The following is an 18,204-nucleotide window of genomic DNA, read 5'->3' as shown; positions in this document are numbered from 1 at the left end:
ACTGTCATATCAGTCAGTACATTAGAGAGAATCTTTCATATGAAAAAGATTTTTTTCCCCCAAATGGAGAAATTGGACTGTATGATTTTTCAGTTCTTTTTTGTTTCTGACAATGACAGGGATTTTGTTTTGTAATGTTAGATATTAAAGTGTAAGAGTCCTTTTTCTCATTCTTTTTCATCTGTCACTCCCTATCACACAAATGTAGTTGACGTAATTGATTTCATAATCAACAAATACTTATTATTGTGCTTAACACTGTGCTAGGAGTGTAATGATGCTGCACAAGGGGTATTCATTCTGTACTTTTGCAGCTTCATCATATACATCAGGGTTTCCTAACCTCGGAACTATTGACATTTTAGACCCCCTAATATTTGTTGAGAGGATTGTTTCCTGCAATATAAGATCTTTTTATTTTTTAGCAGCATGCCTGGCCTCTATTCACTAGATGCCAGGGGCACTCTTCCCTCCCACGCTTCCCTGGTGTGACATCAAAGGTGCCTGCTGACAGACCCATTCTTGTGTAAATATGGTCCTAGCAAAAATCAGAGTGCCAGTTCGGAAGCAAGCGTGGTGCTTTACAATCTGTTAGCAACTGACTCCTTTGAAAATAGATTTAGAACTATGTGCTCAGCTTTTGATTGAGAGGTGAATTTTTAAATCCAAGCTCTGAAGTTGAAAAAATACTGAATCTGAACTCTGAAGGCATCAGTTTATTTCAGAATTTTGCAATAACCTATTTAACAATCAATTGGCTTCACATATAGAAAACAAATGTTTTCTCTGGTCATGATATTCTGTATTTGTATTTCAGCCTCAAGTTTTTTGTTCTCCAAGAATATTGTATTTCAGACCATTAATATATCTTACTTGGTGCATCTGTGTAAGCAAAAGGATTATCTATTAGCTATAAATCAAACTGTTGACATATTTACACATCAGGCAGGCAATGTGTAAACATTACTGTGGAGAAGTTAGCTAAACCTCTATGTGGTTGGTTACATTTTCAACACAAGGAAATAGAAAACTCCGTTTGGTTTCCGTACAAAGACATACCTCTGTTACTTAGGTAAGATGGAAATGATCTGTTTTGTGAGTAGTTGGTATGTGGTTCAATTGAGGATCTATACATTTCAATATTTGCCTACCAAATACATTACCAGAGCAGGCTTCTTATATGTAAAAGCCTACGTTTTAAGTGTAATTATAGGGGCTGTAGTTCTGGAAATTGTTTGCAGAGAGAAAATGTTTTCCTCATTTAAGTAACATGTTTCAGTATTCTACTTCTATCTTTAAAGTATTTAAAGAGTATTGTACTTTTTCTCTTTTTTGTTATTTTTGTTTTTAATTGAAGTATAGTTGACATACAATATTATAGCTTCAGGTGTACAACGTAGTGATTTGAACAATTATATACATTATAAAATACTACAATAATTACCGTTTGTCAACATGCGAAGTTATAACAATATTACTGACTGTATTCCCTATGCTGTCCTTTTCATCTCTGTGATTTACTTGTTGAACTATTGAAAGTTTGTGCTTCTTAATCCCCTTGCCTATTTCATCCATCCCCTGTCCCCCCACTGCCAAACACCTATTTGTTCTCTATATTTATGTTTGTTTTGTTCACATGTATTGTTTTTAAATTCCACATACAAGTGAAATCATATGGTATTTGTCTTCCTCTGACTTATTTCACTTAGCATAATACACTCTAGGTCTATCCGTGTTGTTGCAAATGGAAAAAATTATTTCTTTTTTATGGCTGAGTAATATTTCATTGTGTATTTATAACCTGTCTTCTTTATCATTTACCTATTGATGGACACTTGGGTTCCTCCATATCTTGGCTACTGTAAATAATGCTGGGATAAACATAGGGGTGCATTTATCTCTGAGAATTGGTGATTTTGTTTTTCTTTGGGTGAATTCCCAGAAGTAGAATTACTGGGTCATATGGTATTGATATGTTAAATTTTTTGAGAGACCTCCACACTGCGTTCTGTAGTGGCTGTACAGATTAAATTCATGACAACAGTATATTAGTGTTCCCTTTTCTCTACATCCTGTCCAATTTTTTGTCTTGGTATTTTTTATCTTATGGATAGTTGGCATTCTGACTGGCTTGTTATATCACTGTGGTTTTGATTTGTATTTCCCTGATAATAAGTGATATTGAGCAGTTTCATGTGTCTGTTGCCATCTGTAAGTCTTCTGTGAAAAAGTATCTGTTCAGGTCCAATGCTCATTTTTTAATTGGATTATTTGTTTTTTTGCCCTTGCGTTATATGAATTTATGTGCATTTTGGGTAGTAACCCCTTATTGGATATATCATTTGCAATTATCCTCTCTCATTCAGTAGGTTGCCTTTTCATTTTGTTGATTGTTTTCTTTGCTGTGCAGAAGCTTTACAGTTTGATGTAGTTGCACTTGTTTACTTTTGCTTTTGTTTCCCTTGCCTGGGGTGACATGTCCAGAAAAATATTACTGAGTCTGATGTCCAAATTTTCTGCCTATGTTTTCCTTGAAGAGTTTTATGGCTTCAGATCTTTAATCCATCTTGAGTGTATTTTTGTATATGGCATAAAAATTGGTCCAGTTTCATTCCTTTGAACATAGTTGTCTGGTTTTCCCCTTTGAACATAGTTGTCTGGTTTTCCCAACACCATTTATGGAAGAGACTGTTTCCTATTGTGTGTTCTTGCCTCCTTTGTCATAGATTACTTGACCACATAAATGTGGGTTTATTTCGGGGCTCTTTATTTTGTTCCATTGATCTATGTTTCTATTCTTATGCCAGTACCATCCTGTTTTGATGACAGACACTTTGTAGTACAGTTTGAAATCAGGGAGCATAATACCTCCAACTTTATTCTTCTTTCTCAAGATTGCTTTCTTTGGTTATTTGGGATCTTTTGTGGTTTCATACAAATTTTATGATTATTTGTTGTAGTTCTTTGAAAAATCCCATTGGTATTTTGATAGGGATTGCATGGAATCTGCAGATTGTTTGGCTAGTATGGACACTTTAAGTCTATTAATTCTTCCATGATATATCTTTCCATTTATTTGTGTCTTCAATTTCTTTTATCAATGTCTTATTTCAGAGTACCAGACTTTTACCTCCTTGGTTTGATTTATTCCTAGATATTTTATTCTTTTTGGCACAATATAAATGGGATTGTTGTTTTGATTTCTCTTTCCTCTAGTTTGCTATTCCTGTTTAGAAACACAACAGATTTCTGTGTATTGACTTTTTTCTTGATCCTACAACTTTACTAAGTTCATTTATCCTAATAGTTTCTTGATAGTCTTTAGGGTTTTTATATATGTTATCCTAATAGTTTTATTTCTTCCTTGCCAATTTGTATGCCTTTCATTTGTCTTTCTTGTCTAATTGTTGTGGCTAGGACTTCTAGTTGTGTGTTGAATAGGAATGTTGAGAGTGAACGTCCTTATCTTATTCTTGATCTTGGAGGACAAGCTTTCAGCTTTTTACCATTGAGTATGATGTTAGCAGTGAGTTTGTTATATACAGCATTTATTAGTTTGAGGTATATTCTGTGCCTGCATTATTTTTCAGAGTTTTTATTGTAAATGGATAATGAATCTTGTTAAATGCTTTTTCTACATCTATTGAGATGATCATATGGTTTTTATCCTTCCTTTTGTTAATGTGCTATACCATACTGATTGATTTATGGATGTAGAACCATCCTTGTGTTCTTGGAATAAAGCCTACTTGATTGTGGTGAGTGATCCTTTTTATATGTTTTGAATTTGGATTGCTAATATTTTGTTGAGGATTTTTATATCTGCTCATCAAGATACTAGACTGTAATTATCTTGTAGTGTCTTTGTCTTGGTTTTGGAATTAGGGTGATGCTGCCCTTAGAGAATGAATTCGGAAGCATTCCTTCCTTTTCTATTTTTTGGAATAGTTTGAGAAGGAAATGTTTGGTAGAATTCACATGGAACTATCTGGTCCTGGCCTTTGTTTTTTTGGAATTTTTTGATTACTGATTCAATTTCATTATTAGTAATCAGTGTATTCAGGTTTTCTATTTCTTCCTGATTTTGTCTTGGAAGATTGTGTGTTTCTAGGAATTTATCCATTTTCTAGGTTGTCCAATATTTTGGCCTATAATTTTTCATAATCATCTCTTATAATCCTTTGTATTTCTGTGTTGTCAATTGTAACTTCTCTTTCATTTATGACTGTGTTTACTTGAGTACTCTCTTTTTCTTGATGAGTCAAGCTAAAGGTTTATCAATTTTGCTTATCTTTTTAAAGACTCAGCTCCTAGTTTCATTGAATTTTTCCTATTGTTTTTTCAGTCTCTTTTTCCACTGGTTTTTATTACTTCCTTCCTTCTGCTATCTTTGGGCTTTGTCTTTTTCTAGTTCCTTCAGGTGTATGGTTAGATTGTTAATTGGAGATTTTTCTTGAGATAGGCCTGTATTGCTATAAACTTCCCTCTTAGACCTGTTTTCCTAAATCCAAGAAATTTTTTTTTTTGTAGATAATTATTTTTTATTGAAGGGTAGTTGACACACAGTATTACATTACATTAGTTTCAGGTGTACAACATAGTGATTCAACATTTATATACATGACAATTCTAGGTACCAGCTATCACCATACCAAGCTGTTACAATATCTTGACTATATTCATTACATCCCGGTTACTTATTATTTTACCATTGGAAGTGTGTACTTTTTTTTTTTTTTTTTTTGTGAGGGCATCTCTCATATTTATTGATCAAATGGTTGTTAACAATAATAAAATTCTGTATAGGGGAGTCAATGCTCAATGCACAATCATTAATCCACCCCAAGCCTAATTTTCATCAGTCTCAATCTTCTGAGGCATAACAAACAAGTTCTTACATGGAGAACAAGTTCTTACATAGTGAATAAGTTCTTACATGGTGAACAGTACAAGGGCAGCCATCACAGAAACCTTCGGTTTTGCTCATGCATTATGAACTATAAACAGTCAGTTCAAATATGAATACTCATTTGATTTTTATACTTGATTTATATGTGGATACCACATTTCTCTCTTTATTATTATTATTTTTAATAAAGTGCTGAAGTGGTAGGTAGATGCAAGATAAAGGTAGAAAACATAGTTTAGTGTTGTAAGAGAGCAAATGTAGATGATCAGGTGTGTGCCTATAGACTACGTGTTAATCCAAGCTAGACCAGGGCAATAAAACATCCACGGATGCAGAAGATTTCTCTCAGAACAGGGGGGGTGAGGTTCTAAGCCTCACCTCTGTTGATCCCCAATTTCTCACCTGATGACCCCCCTGCGACTGTGCCTGTCTTAGGTTGTTCCTCCCTTGAGGAATCTTACCCGTCTCTGGCTAACCAGTCATCTTCCGGGGCCATACAGGGAAATGTAAAGTTGGTAAGTGAGAGAGAAGCCTTATTGTTTGAAATGGTTAGCTTTTTATTTCTTTGCATATTTATGCCCTGTAGCTTCTATGTCCAGCATTTGTCTTGAGGTATCTTTACTACTTGGAAGAATTATGATACTCGGTAAATTTGATATGAGGCACGAATTCTATTTAAGGGTTGTAATTAGGAAGGAAGAAGAAAAGCTATAGAAGTAGCAGGCAGAAGAAAACATGGGAAGATTGATTATTTCTTTGACATATCTTCTTGTAGAGTAACTTCAGCATGTATAGGTTTTAAGCTACTACTTAAATTGCACACACACATTAACATAATAGGAGTATAGTTACATAACCAAAGCATACCTGTAATTACCAGCCATCTCCAGTGAAACCAAGAAAACCAGTTAGGTACCTTAGGCATTTGTGAAAACTTATCTATGATATGGTGGATATTGTCCAACTGAACTTGAACAGTCTGAGAGAAATCAGACAAATTAAAACAACCCATTCCTGAGGAATGTTCACATCCCTTATGTTCTTTTAACAGTAAATAGTCTGTAGTTGTAAGATTTTGGATAAATCCAAGAAATTTTAAACCATTGTATTTCTATTTTCATTTTTCCCAGTTAGTTTTTTCTGTTTGATTTCTTCATTGACTCGTTGGTTGTTTAGTAACACATTGGTTAGCCTGCAGATGTTTATCTTTTCCATGATTTTCCATGATTCCAATATAAAAATTGGTCTGATTTGGTTTAGATAAAAATATCTCCAAAAGTTTCCTTATGATCTAGGATTTGAATTTCTAATAACTTTGCCAGAAATTTTGTTGCCACTCATACACTTTGGGGACCACAACTTTGGGGCCTTCCTACTCTCAGTATGGGCTTCTAGACCAACAGTGTGGTGAACACCTGAGGACCTGAATGCAGAATCTGGTCCCACCATATCGAATCATAATCTGCATTCTAGCAGAAACTCTGGCTAATTAGTTTGTGTGTTAAATTCTGGAAACTTTCCTCTAGGCTGCTGTGTAGTCTTCTGTAGTTCATTCTTTCTAGATAATATTTTTATTACATTATGATCTTGAACTCTTTATTACCTCCAGATGCTTACTTGCTCATTTGCTCACCTGAGATTGCTACCTGCCTTCATGACTTGCACTAATACTATCTCCAAGCCTGATAGTAGAAGTACCTCTGGGCATAGGAAACAAAAATCCTTGGATTTTTAAAAAATAAAATCCTAAATAAAATAAGGTATAATAAAAGACTGACTGAGCAATATATTCACCTTTTTGCCTTTTCCTAGTAAATGTTCAAAGTATTGTTCTAGGCATTCCTACTATGTGACATTTATTGGGTACTAATTTTGTGCAGGCCTTGTTTAAAGTATTTTATGTGTATCATCCCTTCCTTCTCCAAGAACTCAATGATTTAAGTAATGTTACTGTTTCCATATAATAGATTACTCAAGGGTTCTAAGAAAATACTAATTTAAGAATGATAGAAGAATTCTAACTATACATTTCTATCTTAGGCAATTTACTTCTTCATACAGCTATTATCCCTTTTTTTCCTTAAGCAGAGATTACTCAGATTCCCTTCTCTGAAATGCTTAGGCTACATGTGTTTTGGAATTTGGAATATTTTTTATTTTCAGAAGCTACTATAGTATATCAGATAGAAAGTTGGATTTTTGTTCTTTAATGTTTAACCCCTTCAGGCTTTTACTGTGAGTGAAATCTAAAGCATAAACTTTCCTAGGGAGTAGTGTGATTAATTGGCACAACAAGACAGGGGCCAGGGAAGTTTGTAAATAGCCACTTAACAGAGGTATTTTAGTTCTGTCATGCAAGCGGGTTGAACCCAGCCCAGCCTGCTCTGTGTGCTCAGACCTACCCAAACTGTTGGAGTGGTTACATGCCAGCAGTAACATACTTCAGCTAGATTTATATATGTCATAGTCTCACCCCACACTTGATTTAATATGCTGGCCATATCCCAATAAAAAGATCAATATTCTAAAATTTTCTAAGAAAAACACCTATGAAAGTCCGACATAAAAGATGGCATTTATTTTCTGCAATCATCTTCATTTAATATTTTGAAATAATTAATTTTGTGCCTAAAGAATGTTTTTAAAATAATAGTAGTTTATTCTTTCCTGATTATGATTGTACAAACCCAAGTAAGATTGTACAATAAAAAGCCTCATGGTGACTCTTTTCGTATGGTGGTTTATAGAAAAATAGAAAAATAGTTGTTAAAATTGAAAATCATTTCATTTTTAACTGGCATTAGTTAATATTAGTCAGAAATAGCTAATATTAATGCTCATGTAAACATTCATTTTCTTTTCCAGCCATTATGTAATGTTCTCCATTTGTTAAGCACTTTATTTAAAGAAAAATTAGTTCACATTCATTTCTTAGAAATACAACATGTTAGTTCTGAAATTTAGACTTTATTCTAAAAATATGTTTCTATTTTCAATATCAGATACAGGTGATTTCTTTTAGTGTTAAACATACTGACAAGCAGTGAAGCTACAAATCCTGATATATTTGCTTTTTTATTTTTTATTTTTTTGCTTTTTAATTTTTTATACAGTTTTCTAAAAAGTTATACCAGTAAGCAAGCAATTGAATTCTTTTGCACTTATACAGTGAAAGTAGCCTCGGAATATACTTTTAAATTGGCCCTGACTGAAAGGAATAAAGTAAAATCATATGTGAAAATTGATTCAGTGGTACTGATTAGGAAGACTCATTGTGTTAGTGTATGTTTCTACATGTATGAAAAAACTAATGCTGTAATTTTTTAGTAACCCTTTAGTATTTACCTTAAATTAATAGCATTTTAAATGCAAAATATTTTTGACTCTTTTCAATCAAACTGAAAAAATGAAAAACTTTAAATCAGGTTTTCTGCATCTGTAACTGCACAATGTTTTGCATCTGTGGTATATTCTCATCAGGTTTTTCTTGTTAAATACCCAGGGATGGCACCATTTGTTTTTAACCATGTCTTCTCAACAATGCAAAGTGACAGCTAAGATTTACATAGAAATTGTAATTTTTGTTGTGTCTTGCTTTTGAATATGATACTTCATTTTCCAGAATTTCAGATTAGTGTCATAACTTTTTTGAAAATAATGTAGTTTCATTCTTCACTCTCTTGAAAATAGTACTGTGACTATATCTTACAAGAATCTGTAAGAACATTTGCATCAATCTTTAATTAGTAGGACTAGGAAAGCTACAATATGATTTAACCAAATTTAGCAGTTTGGTTTCCTTGGAATCATATTATAAAAAGAAATGTGAATTGGAAAGTTAAATATTTAGGACAAGATTAGGGAATGTCAAGTTTACTTTGTTTAATTTTGTAATTTCCTTAATTCGTGAGATAATGAGTGAGATGCTAATTCAACATAGGCAAGGTCAAAAACTTATAAGGTCATAGTGTGAGATATTAAGCAAGTACCTAAAGAAGGCTCTGTAACAGATAAAAGCCAGCCAGTTGGGTTTTACTCTGATGTAGGTAGGAAAACAAAAACTCCAAACATGATGTTTATGCTCAAAGCAATTGTGTTCTGATGAGTCATTAGCCTTAGAAACTTGCATTTACCTCATATGTATTTCTCTCTTAACTAAATCAAAATGTACACTTTCAAAAGCAAAAAAAAAATACTGCCATCATTTACTTGGAAAACAGTAATAATGCTACATGTTAAAACATGTACAAGATGTCACATGTCTGCTCCTTACTTTTAGTTGTAAGATGGGAAACTTCACTGTATTCAGTGACTCATTTAAACATCTGATTAAGATCTGATATAAAACATCTTTTTGAAAAATCTTCCTACGCACGTTTGTTCTCCAGTTAAAACATGTACAGTCAACAATGGAGCCAGCTTCTCAGAAGACCACTTTGACCTTTTAGTGTGGTATGAATGGTTTTCTTGCAAGTCTCTATGATCTCTGTTGTCCAACTTGTCCTGTAGTCATGGTTTGTTGGCTGCTTCTCCTTTATTAACTGTAAGGCATCCGCCTTCCTGTTCTGATAGCTTCCTCTCGCAGGGTGTTCGGAGAAATTGAGGCCTCTTTCTAAAGATGAAAGTGAGACTTCAAGGCTCAACAGTGGTTATTCTGTTTAATACTACTTTAACATATTTTATATGAGAGATAAAATAGGCCATAAGATTGGTTTTTGATTCAAGGAACTCAACAGAAAAATGGGAGATAACTGCACTCCCTTTGAATGGATTAGGGCTTGAGACTTCCGGAAAGGAAGAAACAAACTTTGAACAGAATGGTTACTAGTAACAAAATTGAATTGGAATAAAAAAACTCCCAATAAACAAAATCCAGGACTAGATGGCTTCACAGCTGAATTCTACCAAACATTTAAAGACAAGCTAATACCTATTCTTAAGTACTCCAAAAAACAGAAGAGGAGAGAATACTTCCAAACTCATTCTACAAGACCAGTATTACTCTAATGCCAAAACCAGAAAAAGGCACTACAAGAAAAGAAAACAGACCAATATCCCTGATGAACATAGATGCAAAAATCCTCAGCAAAATATTAGCAAGATGGTAAAAGACCTGTACTCTGAAAACCAAAAGATGCTGATGAAAGAAATTAAAGAAGACACAAATAAATGGAAATCTTTCCCATGTTCATGGATGGAAAGAATTAATATTGTCAAAAATAGCCATCCTGCCTAAAGCAATTTACAGATTCAGTGCATTCCCTGTCAAAATACCAATGGCATTTTTCAATGAATTGGAGCAAAGAATCCTAAAATTTACATGGACTCACAAAAAGATCCCAAATAACCAAAGCAATCTGAGAAAGAAGAACAAAGCTGAAGGTATTATGCTTTATGAAGTCAAGCTATGCTACAAAGCTGCAGTGATTGCAAAAGTATGGTACTGGCCCAAGAACAGACCCATAGATCAGTGGAACAGAATAGACAGCCCAGAAATAAACCCATGCACATATGGTCAATTAATACATGATAAAGAAGCTAAGACTATTCAATTGGAAAAGGCAGTCTCTTTGAAAAATGGCATTGGGAAAACTGGACAGCTACATATAAGAGAATGAAACTAGATCACTGTCTTACACCATACACAAAAGTAAACTTGTAGTATATTAAAGATCTAAATGTAATACATGACACCATAAAACTCTTAGAAGAAAACATAGCATGAGAAATTTATTTGTGGTCTCCCTGGGCAGGAGAAGCAAAACCAAAAATAAGTGGGACCACATCAAAGTAAAAATCTTCTGTACAGGAAAGTGAACCATCAACAAAACAATAAAACAACCTACCACATGGGAGAATATATTTGCAAATGGTATACCTGACAATGGACTAATATCCAAAATATATGAAGAACTCATATGACTCAACACACCAAAAGTAAATAATGCAGTTAAAAAATGGACAGAGAACCTAGTCATTTTTATCATCTTTTTTTTTAAGTAAGGTATCATTGATAAACACTCTTATGAAGGTTTCACAAGAAAAACAATGTGGTTACTACATTCACCCTTATTATTGAGTCCCCCCCATACCCCATTGCAGTCACTGTCCATCAGCGTAGTAAGATTCCACAGAGTCCCTACTTGTTTTCTCTGTGCTACACTGTCTTCCCCATGACCCCACACACACCATGTGCACTAATCATGATGCCCCACAATCCCCTTCCCTCTCCCTCCCCATTCGCTGTCCCCTACCCCTCCCCTTTGGTAAGTGCTAGTCCCTTCTTGGAGTCTGTGAGTCTGCTGCTGTTTTGTTTCTTCAGTTTTGCTTCATTGTTATACTCCACAAATGAGAGAAATCATTTTGTATTTGTCTTTCTTATATAGTCATTTTTGCAAACTGGACACACAGATGGACAACAGGCATATGAAAAGATGCTCAGCATCACTAATCATGAGGGAAATGTAAATGAAAGCCACAATGAGGTATTACCTTACACCAGTCAGATTGGCTACTATCCAAAAGACAAAAAGTAACAATTGTTGGTGAGGATGTGGAGGAAAAAGAACCCTCCTACACTGTTGGTGGGAATGTAAGTTGGTTCAGCCACTATGGAAAACAATATGGAATTCCTCAAGAAAGTGAAAGTAGAAATATCATATAATCCAGCAATTCCACTTTTGGGAATTCACCTGGAGAAAATAAAATCCCTGATTTGAAAAAATATGTGCACACCTATGTTTGTTGTAGTATTGTTTACAACAGCAAAGACATGGGAGTAACTCAAGTGCCCATTAGTTGATGAATGGATAAAGCAGCTGGTATATATATATATATACACATGAAATATTACTTAGCCATTAAAAAGGAAATCTTGCCATTGGTTACATTGATGCACCCAGAGGGTATCATGTTAAATGAAATAAGCCAGACTTATTTAATAAAGAATACTATATGATTCCACTTATATGTGCAATCTAAAAAACAATACAAATAAAGAAAAAAGAAATAGACTCACAAATACAGACACAGACTATTGGTTATAATAGGTAAGTGGGGAGAGGGATGAGTGAAGTAGGTGAAGGGAATGAAGAGGTAGAAACTGCAAATAGTAAAAGAAGTTAGACATGAAGCACAACATGGATAATATAGCCAAATATTGTAATATCTTGGTATAATAATGGGGTAACTACATTTATTGTGGCAAGCATTTAGTAATGTATATAATTATTGTCATTATATTGTACATCTGAAACCAGTATATCAACTTTATTCCAAAAAATAAAAATAAAACACTGTGTTGACATGGATAGTGCCAACAGGGGAATATCACCACATGCATATTCCTCAATATTGAATGAAAGATTGCAATATCATTGCAACGTGGTAAGGAACATATCTCTGCATAGAAGGATAAATATTACATGGATATGTTTTGCTTTTTTATACTTTTGTAAAAGAAGACATTATTTTATAACTTGGTAAACTAAAAACTACATCTACCTCCACAAACAAAGAAAAAGTGCCATTTAATATACAACGTAATGTTTTACTTTTACTAGAAGTTTTACAAAAGTACTTATTAAATGAACTCTTTTATATTATGCATAGATTTTCATTACAGTTGTTCTTATGTAAAAAAGACATAGGTATGGTTCTGGGTGAGATGGAGCAAGAATACTCCACCTGTTTCTCCCACCAAATGAAGCTGTAAAAACCTGAAGAGAATACACAGAACAGCTATTTAAAGATTTGAAGTAAATATTAGGAAGTGGATTAATGAATGAGATCTGACTTTGAAGTACTCCCTATTTGGCCGTGAATTTTACCACTTTGTTCCCTTGCTATATCCTGACCTGAGTCCAGTGTAGCCCAAAATTCAGAAGTGGGTGTTGGAGTAGACAGAGATGTATGAAAAGTCCCCTAAATCTCACCAGAGGCACAGGAAAGGGATTTCAATATTCATAGAGAGTAAAGCTATCTTCCCTTTTCTCTTCTACTTCATGCTTCAACCTCCAGACTGTCATGTGGAAGTAGTGGCACCTACAGCAGCAATGGTCCATGGAAGCTTAAAATTCTGAGAGAAGTGAACATTCCTTTTTGATCAGAGTTGCTGTGATTTTTTTTTTTTATCAAGGTATCGATATACACAGAGTTGCTGTGATTTTAAGACGTGGGGTGAACACTGTTGATGTTTTTCCTCTGATCTCTTAGCTTTGGGCACTGGGAAGTCCTGGTAAATGTGTGCAAACTGGGCATAATCCCCAGCTTTCTGGTAGGAGTGCTAAAAAAGGATGTAATAGAGAAATGGAATGTACAGGAGAGGTGATGGTGAGTGAGGCTATCACCCAAATAGGCAGGATACAATCCAAGATCAGTTGGCAAACAAAGAATCAAGAAAATGTAAACTCACATGGGAAAGAACAATCAATAGATTCCCTTGACAAGATGACACAGATGTTGGAATTATGTGACAAAGGCTTTAGAGCACTGATTACAAAAATGCTACCAGGAAAGGGGAATGCTTGTGAAATGAAAGATGTAAGTCTCAGCAATGGGACAGAAAATACAAAAAGTCAAATGGAAATTTAGAATTAAAAAAAAAATACAATAACCAAAACAAAGAACGTAACTGGATAAGCTTTGTAACAGAATGGAGGTGACAAAGTGCCAGTGAAGTTACAGATGGTTGGAAATTTTTCAGTCTGAACTACAGCATGAAGAGAAATTGGGGGAAAAAATTAATAGTGCTCAGGACCTGTGGGAAAGTAATAGGTCATGTGAATCCTGAAAGGAGAGAAGAAAGTACAGTATAGAAAAAAGCATGTTTGAAGAAACTGTGGATAAAAACATTCAAATTTGGTAAAAGACGTAAGCCTACAGAGTCAAGAAGCTCGGGTAATTCCAACATCATCCCGAAGAAATCCACACCCAGATACTTCATCCTCAAGCTGTTTAAAATTGGAGAAAAAAAAAATCTTAAAAGTATTTAGAGAGAAATGATTTATAACTTATAGGGAACAATAATTTGAATGACTGTAGATTTCCTATCAAGCCACGGAGACCAGAAAAAATTAGTAGATCTTTAAAGAGCTAAAAACACTATTAACTCAGTATTCTACATGCAACAAAAATCCTTCATGAATGAGGGTAAAGACACTCCCAAAGGTGAACAAAGATAATTTGCTACCAGAAGATGTACTATAAAAGAATACTTAAAGCCCTTCAGATGGAAAGGAAGTGATGCCAGAGGGTATCTTGGAACATCAGGAATTAAGGAAAAGCAACAGAATTGATAGAGTAGAATCATATAATCCTCCTTAAAACTGTAGATTGAAAGTAAAGGTAACACTTTCTGATGTTTCCCATGGATAAGAAAGCTGCAGTGGTGTGGGCAACTTCAACAAAAAGGCAGTTGAGTACAGGAACCTATATGCCATGGCTAGGTTGCTACTTGATGTGTTAAAATGTGTCAGTGTGAACTCTAACAGGCTCGGTATGTTAGAGCAATCACTTAAAAAATGATGCAAAGAGATATAACTAGAAATACGAGATAAAATGGAATACTAATAAAAAGAAAGCTTAAGTAAGCCAAAAGGAGAGAGTGATGAGAAACAGAGGACATGAGGACATAAAACAGAGGGAGAAAACCAAAATATAAAAAGCAGCCTAAATGTAAACATATCAATAATTACATTAAATATAGTTTCAGCATATCAATTAAAAGCGCTTTTTAGGATGGACATTTAAACAGGACTCAACTATATGATGCTTTTAAGATACCTGTTGAATCACTATATTATATACTTGAAATCAATATAATATTGCATATCAACTATACTTCAATTAAAAAATATATTAAAAAATTAAAAAGCACCCAAAAACAAACAGAAAAAGTATCTATTGGTTTTTAGTTTTGCTGTCTATTTTCCTGTAGTAATTCTTGGAGATTAAAAACTATTCCTTTGCTCTCATTGCCATCATAAATTATTAAGTGTTTGTATAGAATAAAACACTGCAAATAAATTGAGATCTTATCAAAAAATTTCTGTGACTCATAGATCACCTCTGGGTATAACTGAGTATTTTCTACTTCCTTCCATGTGGAAACAAGTAAATATGTAGATAGTTGTATATACTCAAATATATAAAAAGAAGAAAATAATATGTGTGTATGTCTATGTATACTTAACTACATTAAAGTTAAGAAAATTTTTCATAAATATCATTAAGCCTACTTAACTTGGAATTGCGTTATGTTGAGGGTATTGTTAGACTGATAGTCTTAATTTTTTCCTCAAGAAAGTATAGATTTAAGATACTTTGGATTGCCTTTTAGGTAGTTACAATTGTTTTTATATTTGAAGATAATTTGTTTTGAAAGAAAAAGTGGTTGAATTTTTAATTCCTTTATCTAAAATTAGACCCTACTGATAAAACTTCTTTAGCTCTTTCTAGATTTGTAGTTTCTTCCTTATATTCAGGTTTTTGAAAAATTTGTTTCACTTCCTATTCTAAAGAATAAGGTATAATATACTATTTTTTTTCATTTAATAATGCTTATTTTTGTTCAACAGATTTAAGTTAGAGAATGCGTATTAGTTTTCTAGAGCTGCCATGATCGAGTATGAAGACTCAGGGGCCTAAATAAGAGAAATTTATTTTCTCACAATTCTGGAGACTGGAAGTATGAGATCATGATTTGGGCAGGGTTAGTGTTTTCTGAGGCTGCTGTACCTGACTTGTAGATAGCTGTCTTCTCCCTGTGTCTTCACATGGTCTCCCCTGTCTGTCTACATATAAAAGTCTTCTTTTTATAAAGACAGCAGCCATATTGGATTAGAACCCGCCCTGCAGCCCTCATCTTGACTTGATTACCTCTGAAAATCCCTGTTTCCAAATACAGCTACATTCTCAGGTGCTGGAGGTTGGAACAACACCATAAGAATTTATGAGGAGACAAAATTCAGCCCTTAACAAAGTGTCTTAGTTATGATCCTAGCACAGAGCCTGGAAGCTCATAAATATTCAGTATCTTTTTATTGGTGACGTGCTAAAACATGGGAATGGTATTTGGAATTCTATGCTATGGAGTTTAGATTTTTGTGGTTTTGTGGGAGAGAAAGATAAACTGTAAATGCTGTGTAAAAACTACATTAATGATAAAAGTAAAATAAGAATGCAGAATTATGTGAGAGAAAAAGTAGCATTTAGGACATAACTTCCATAAATTTAAGTTAGAAAGCTTAAAGTTCACAATTTCATGGCTGTGTGACCTTGGACAATTTACAGGCTTTATAGACTCATTAATTCATCTATAAAATGGGGGAGAATAATTCCTACACCTTGGTTGTTACAGTGATTAAGTGAAATAATATATTAAAAGTGTCTACCATAGTAAAAAGCAAAGGTTATATTAAAAATACTTAATATGACATGAGTACCGATTAATCAGAATGTATGTGATGACTTTCAGAACGATTGCTGACTGTTAGGAACTGGCATGGCTCTGTTAGTGTGTACTGCTTGAATATCAGCTTTATGAATAGATTCATTAGGGTAAAGGTACATGCAGATTTATTTCTTTACTGAAACTCTACATTGAAGGGTCTTTTCCAGGAAACTCAGATTTAGTAATGCAATGATTCATACCTGTATATAAGGAGAATCCTGGGTGTGTGCTTATAATATGTGTTTGAGAAGAGATAAATTTGTTTTGGAGATGTGGGGGTATTGTAGTTTGAAGTAGTGCCTTAGTGATTCTGTTACCTCTCTACTCTTTTTTTTTCCTTCTCTTGCCCACCCACCCACCAACCAAAATATATCTGAAATACTGGCTTATAGTTATTAAAGCAGGAGATTCTTGAGGTGGACCTTATTGGAGAATTATTCAAGGAAATGAAATGGTACTCCAAGTGGGGGGCATGCATTTTGGTCCAAATATCATGGTATGTCCAGGGAATTGTAGGTGGTATGATTTCGTAGAAGAAAAAGGTGTGAGGCCCAAGGGGTAGTAGTTGATCATATATTGCGTTATATAGAATAAAAGGAGGTAGGAATCCTGTGATGTGGTCTTCGAAATTAATGTCTGTTGAAGAATGCTTATAACGCTTGTTTACCAATGTATCAGGACTTTCCAGGGAAACAGAACAAATGTGATACACATAAAGGAATTGTCTTACATGATTATAGATTATGGAGTTTGCCAGGTCTAGTATCTGCAAATCCAATGTCCCAGTTCAAGTCCAAAGGCCAGCAGGATGTGTAGAACCAGAAAGAGCTAATGTTTAAAGTTCCAAGGCTGTTAAGCTGGAGAATCTTCTCTTACTGGAGGAGGCATCAACCTTTTGTTCTAGTCAAGCATTTAATTGATTGAATGAAGCCTACCCACATTTACTGAGTCTACTAATTTTTAATCTGATCTAAATATACCTTCATGGAAATACCCAAATTATGTTTGGCTAAAAATCTGGGCATCCCAGGCCCAGTCAAGTTGACATAGAAAAATTAGTGATCATAGCCAGCAAAATAAAATCGAGTTTGCACATCATTTTTGCATGATTATTAATTACTGGCAATTGTAACATGCCATGACCACTTAAAAGTTCTTACACATGGGGTTAGGTATTCACTAAAAAATTAATTAAAACTTACAGCTTTTAATACTAGTACCGCTTTCGCCCCTTGTGGCGGTGACGACAGCGATACGTATACAGACCTGGTTCACTTCAGTTGTTTATTGTTGCTCGGAAGGCCGGGAGAAGGTGAGTGAGAAGAAGCAACAGCCGGAGGGAGCGAGTGAGAGGAATAATGAGAGGAGAGAAAGAGAGAGTGAGAGTGAGTGAGAAAGTGCTTCTCTTTCCTGCTTACGCCTTATATAAAGGAAGCTGGCCTATGGTGATCAAGATCATGCGTGACCTTTAAGCTGATTGTTAGCATGCCTTCTGCATGAGTTGAGCACGAGCGCGGAAGCATGGGGCAAGCCTATAGGAGCAACTTCCTTATGCTAATGCCACCAAACCAGGCAGGGTGGCGCCCAGGAAGCGGGCGCCATCTTAGGGCGTTGGTCAGCTACAGTGGAAGGGCGGTGTTCAGCCATAGTGGGACTCAGCCTCGGCCGTAGGCCGGCCCCTACATACTAGCCTGTAGACGTTATGTTCCAGTTAGAATTTCCTCTCTGTTAAGTTACATTGACTTAAGTGACACTTAGATGCTATATATAAATGAAGAATTATTCAATGTAAAGCAGAGAGTACATGTCGTTAATGATTTTTTTGGGGGGGGATTTTTGGGTA

General features: G+C 34.6%; 1 protein-coding gene across 5 annotated transcripts in view; it reads left to right on the top strand.

Moving 5' to 3' along the window:
* CRPPA (CDP-L-ribitol pyrophosphorylase A) overlaps positions 1 to 18,204 on the top strand; it is a 321,192-nt gene that overhangs the window by 96,407 nt on the left and 206,581 nt on the right. The window lies entirely within an intron of this gene.

This window comes from Manis pentadactyla, chromosome 7, assembly GCF_030020395.1.
Source record: "Manis pentadactyla isolate mManPen7 chromosome 7, mManPen7.hap1, whole genome shotgun sequence".
NCBI lineage: Eukaryota > Metazoa > Chordata > Mammalia > Pholidota > Manidae > Manis > Manis pentadactyla.
This window is presented reverse-complemented; position numbering and strand designations above follow the sequence as displayed.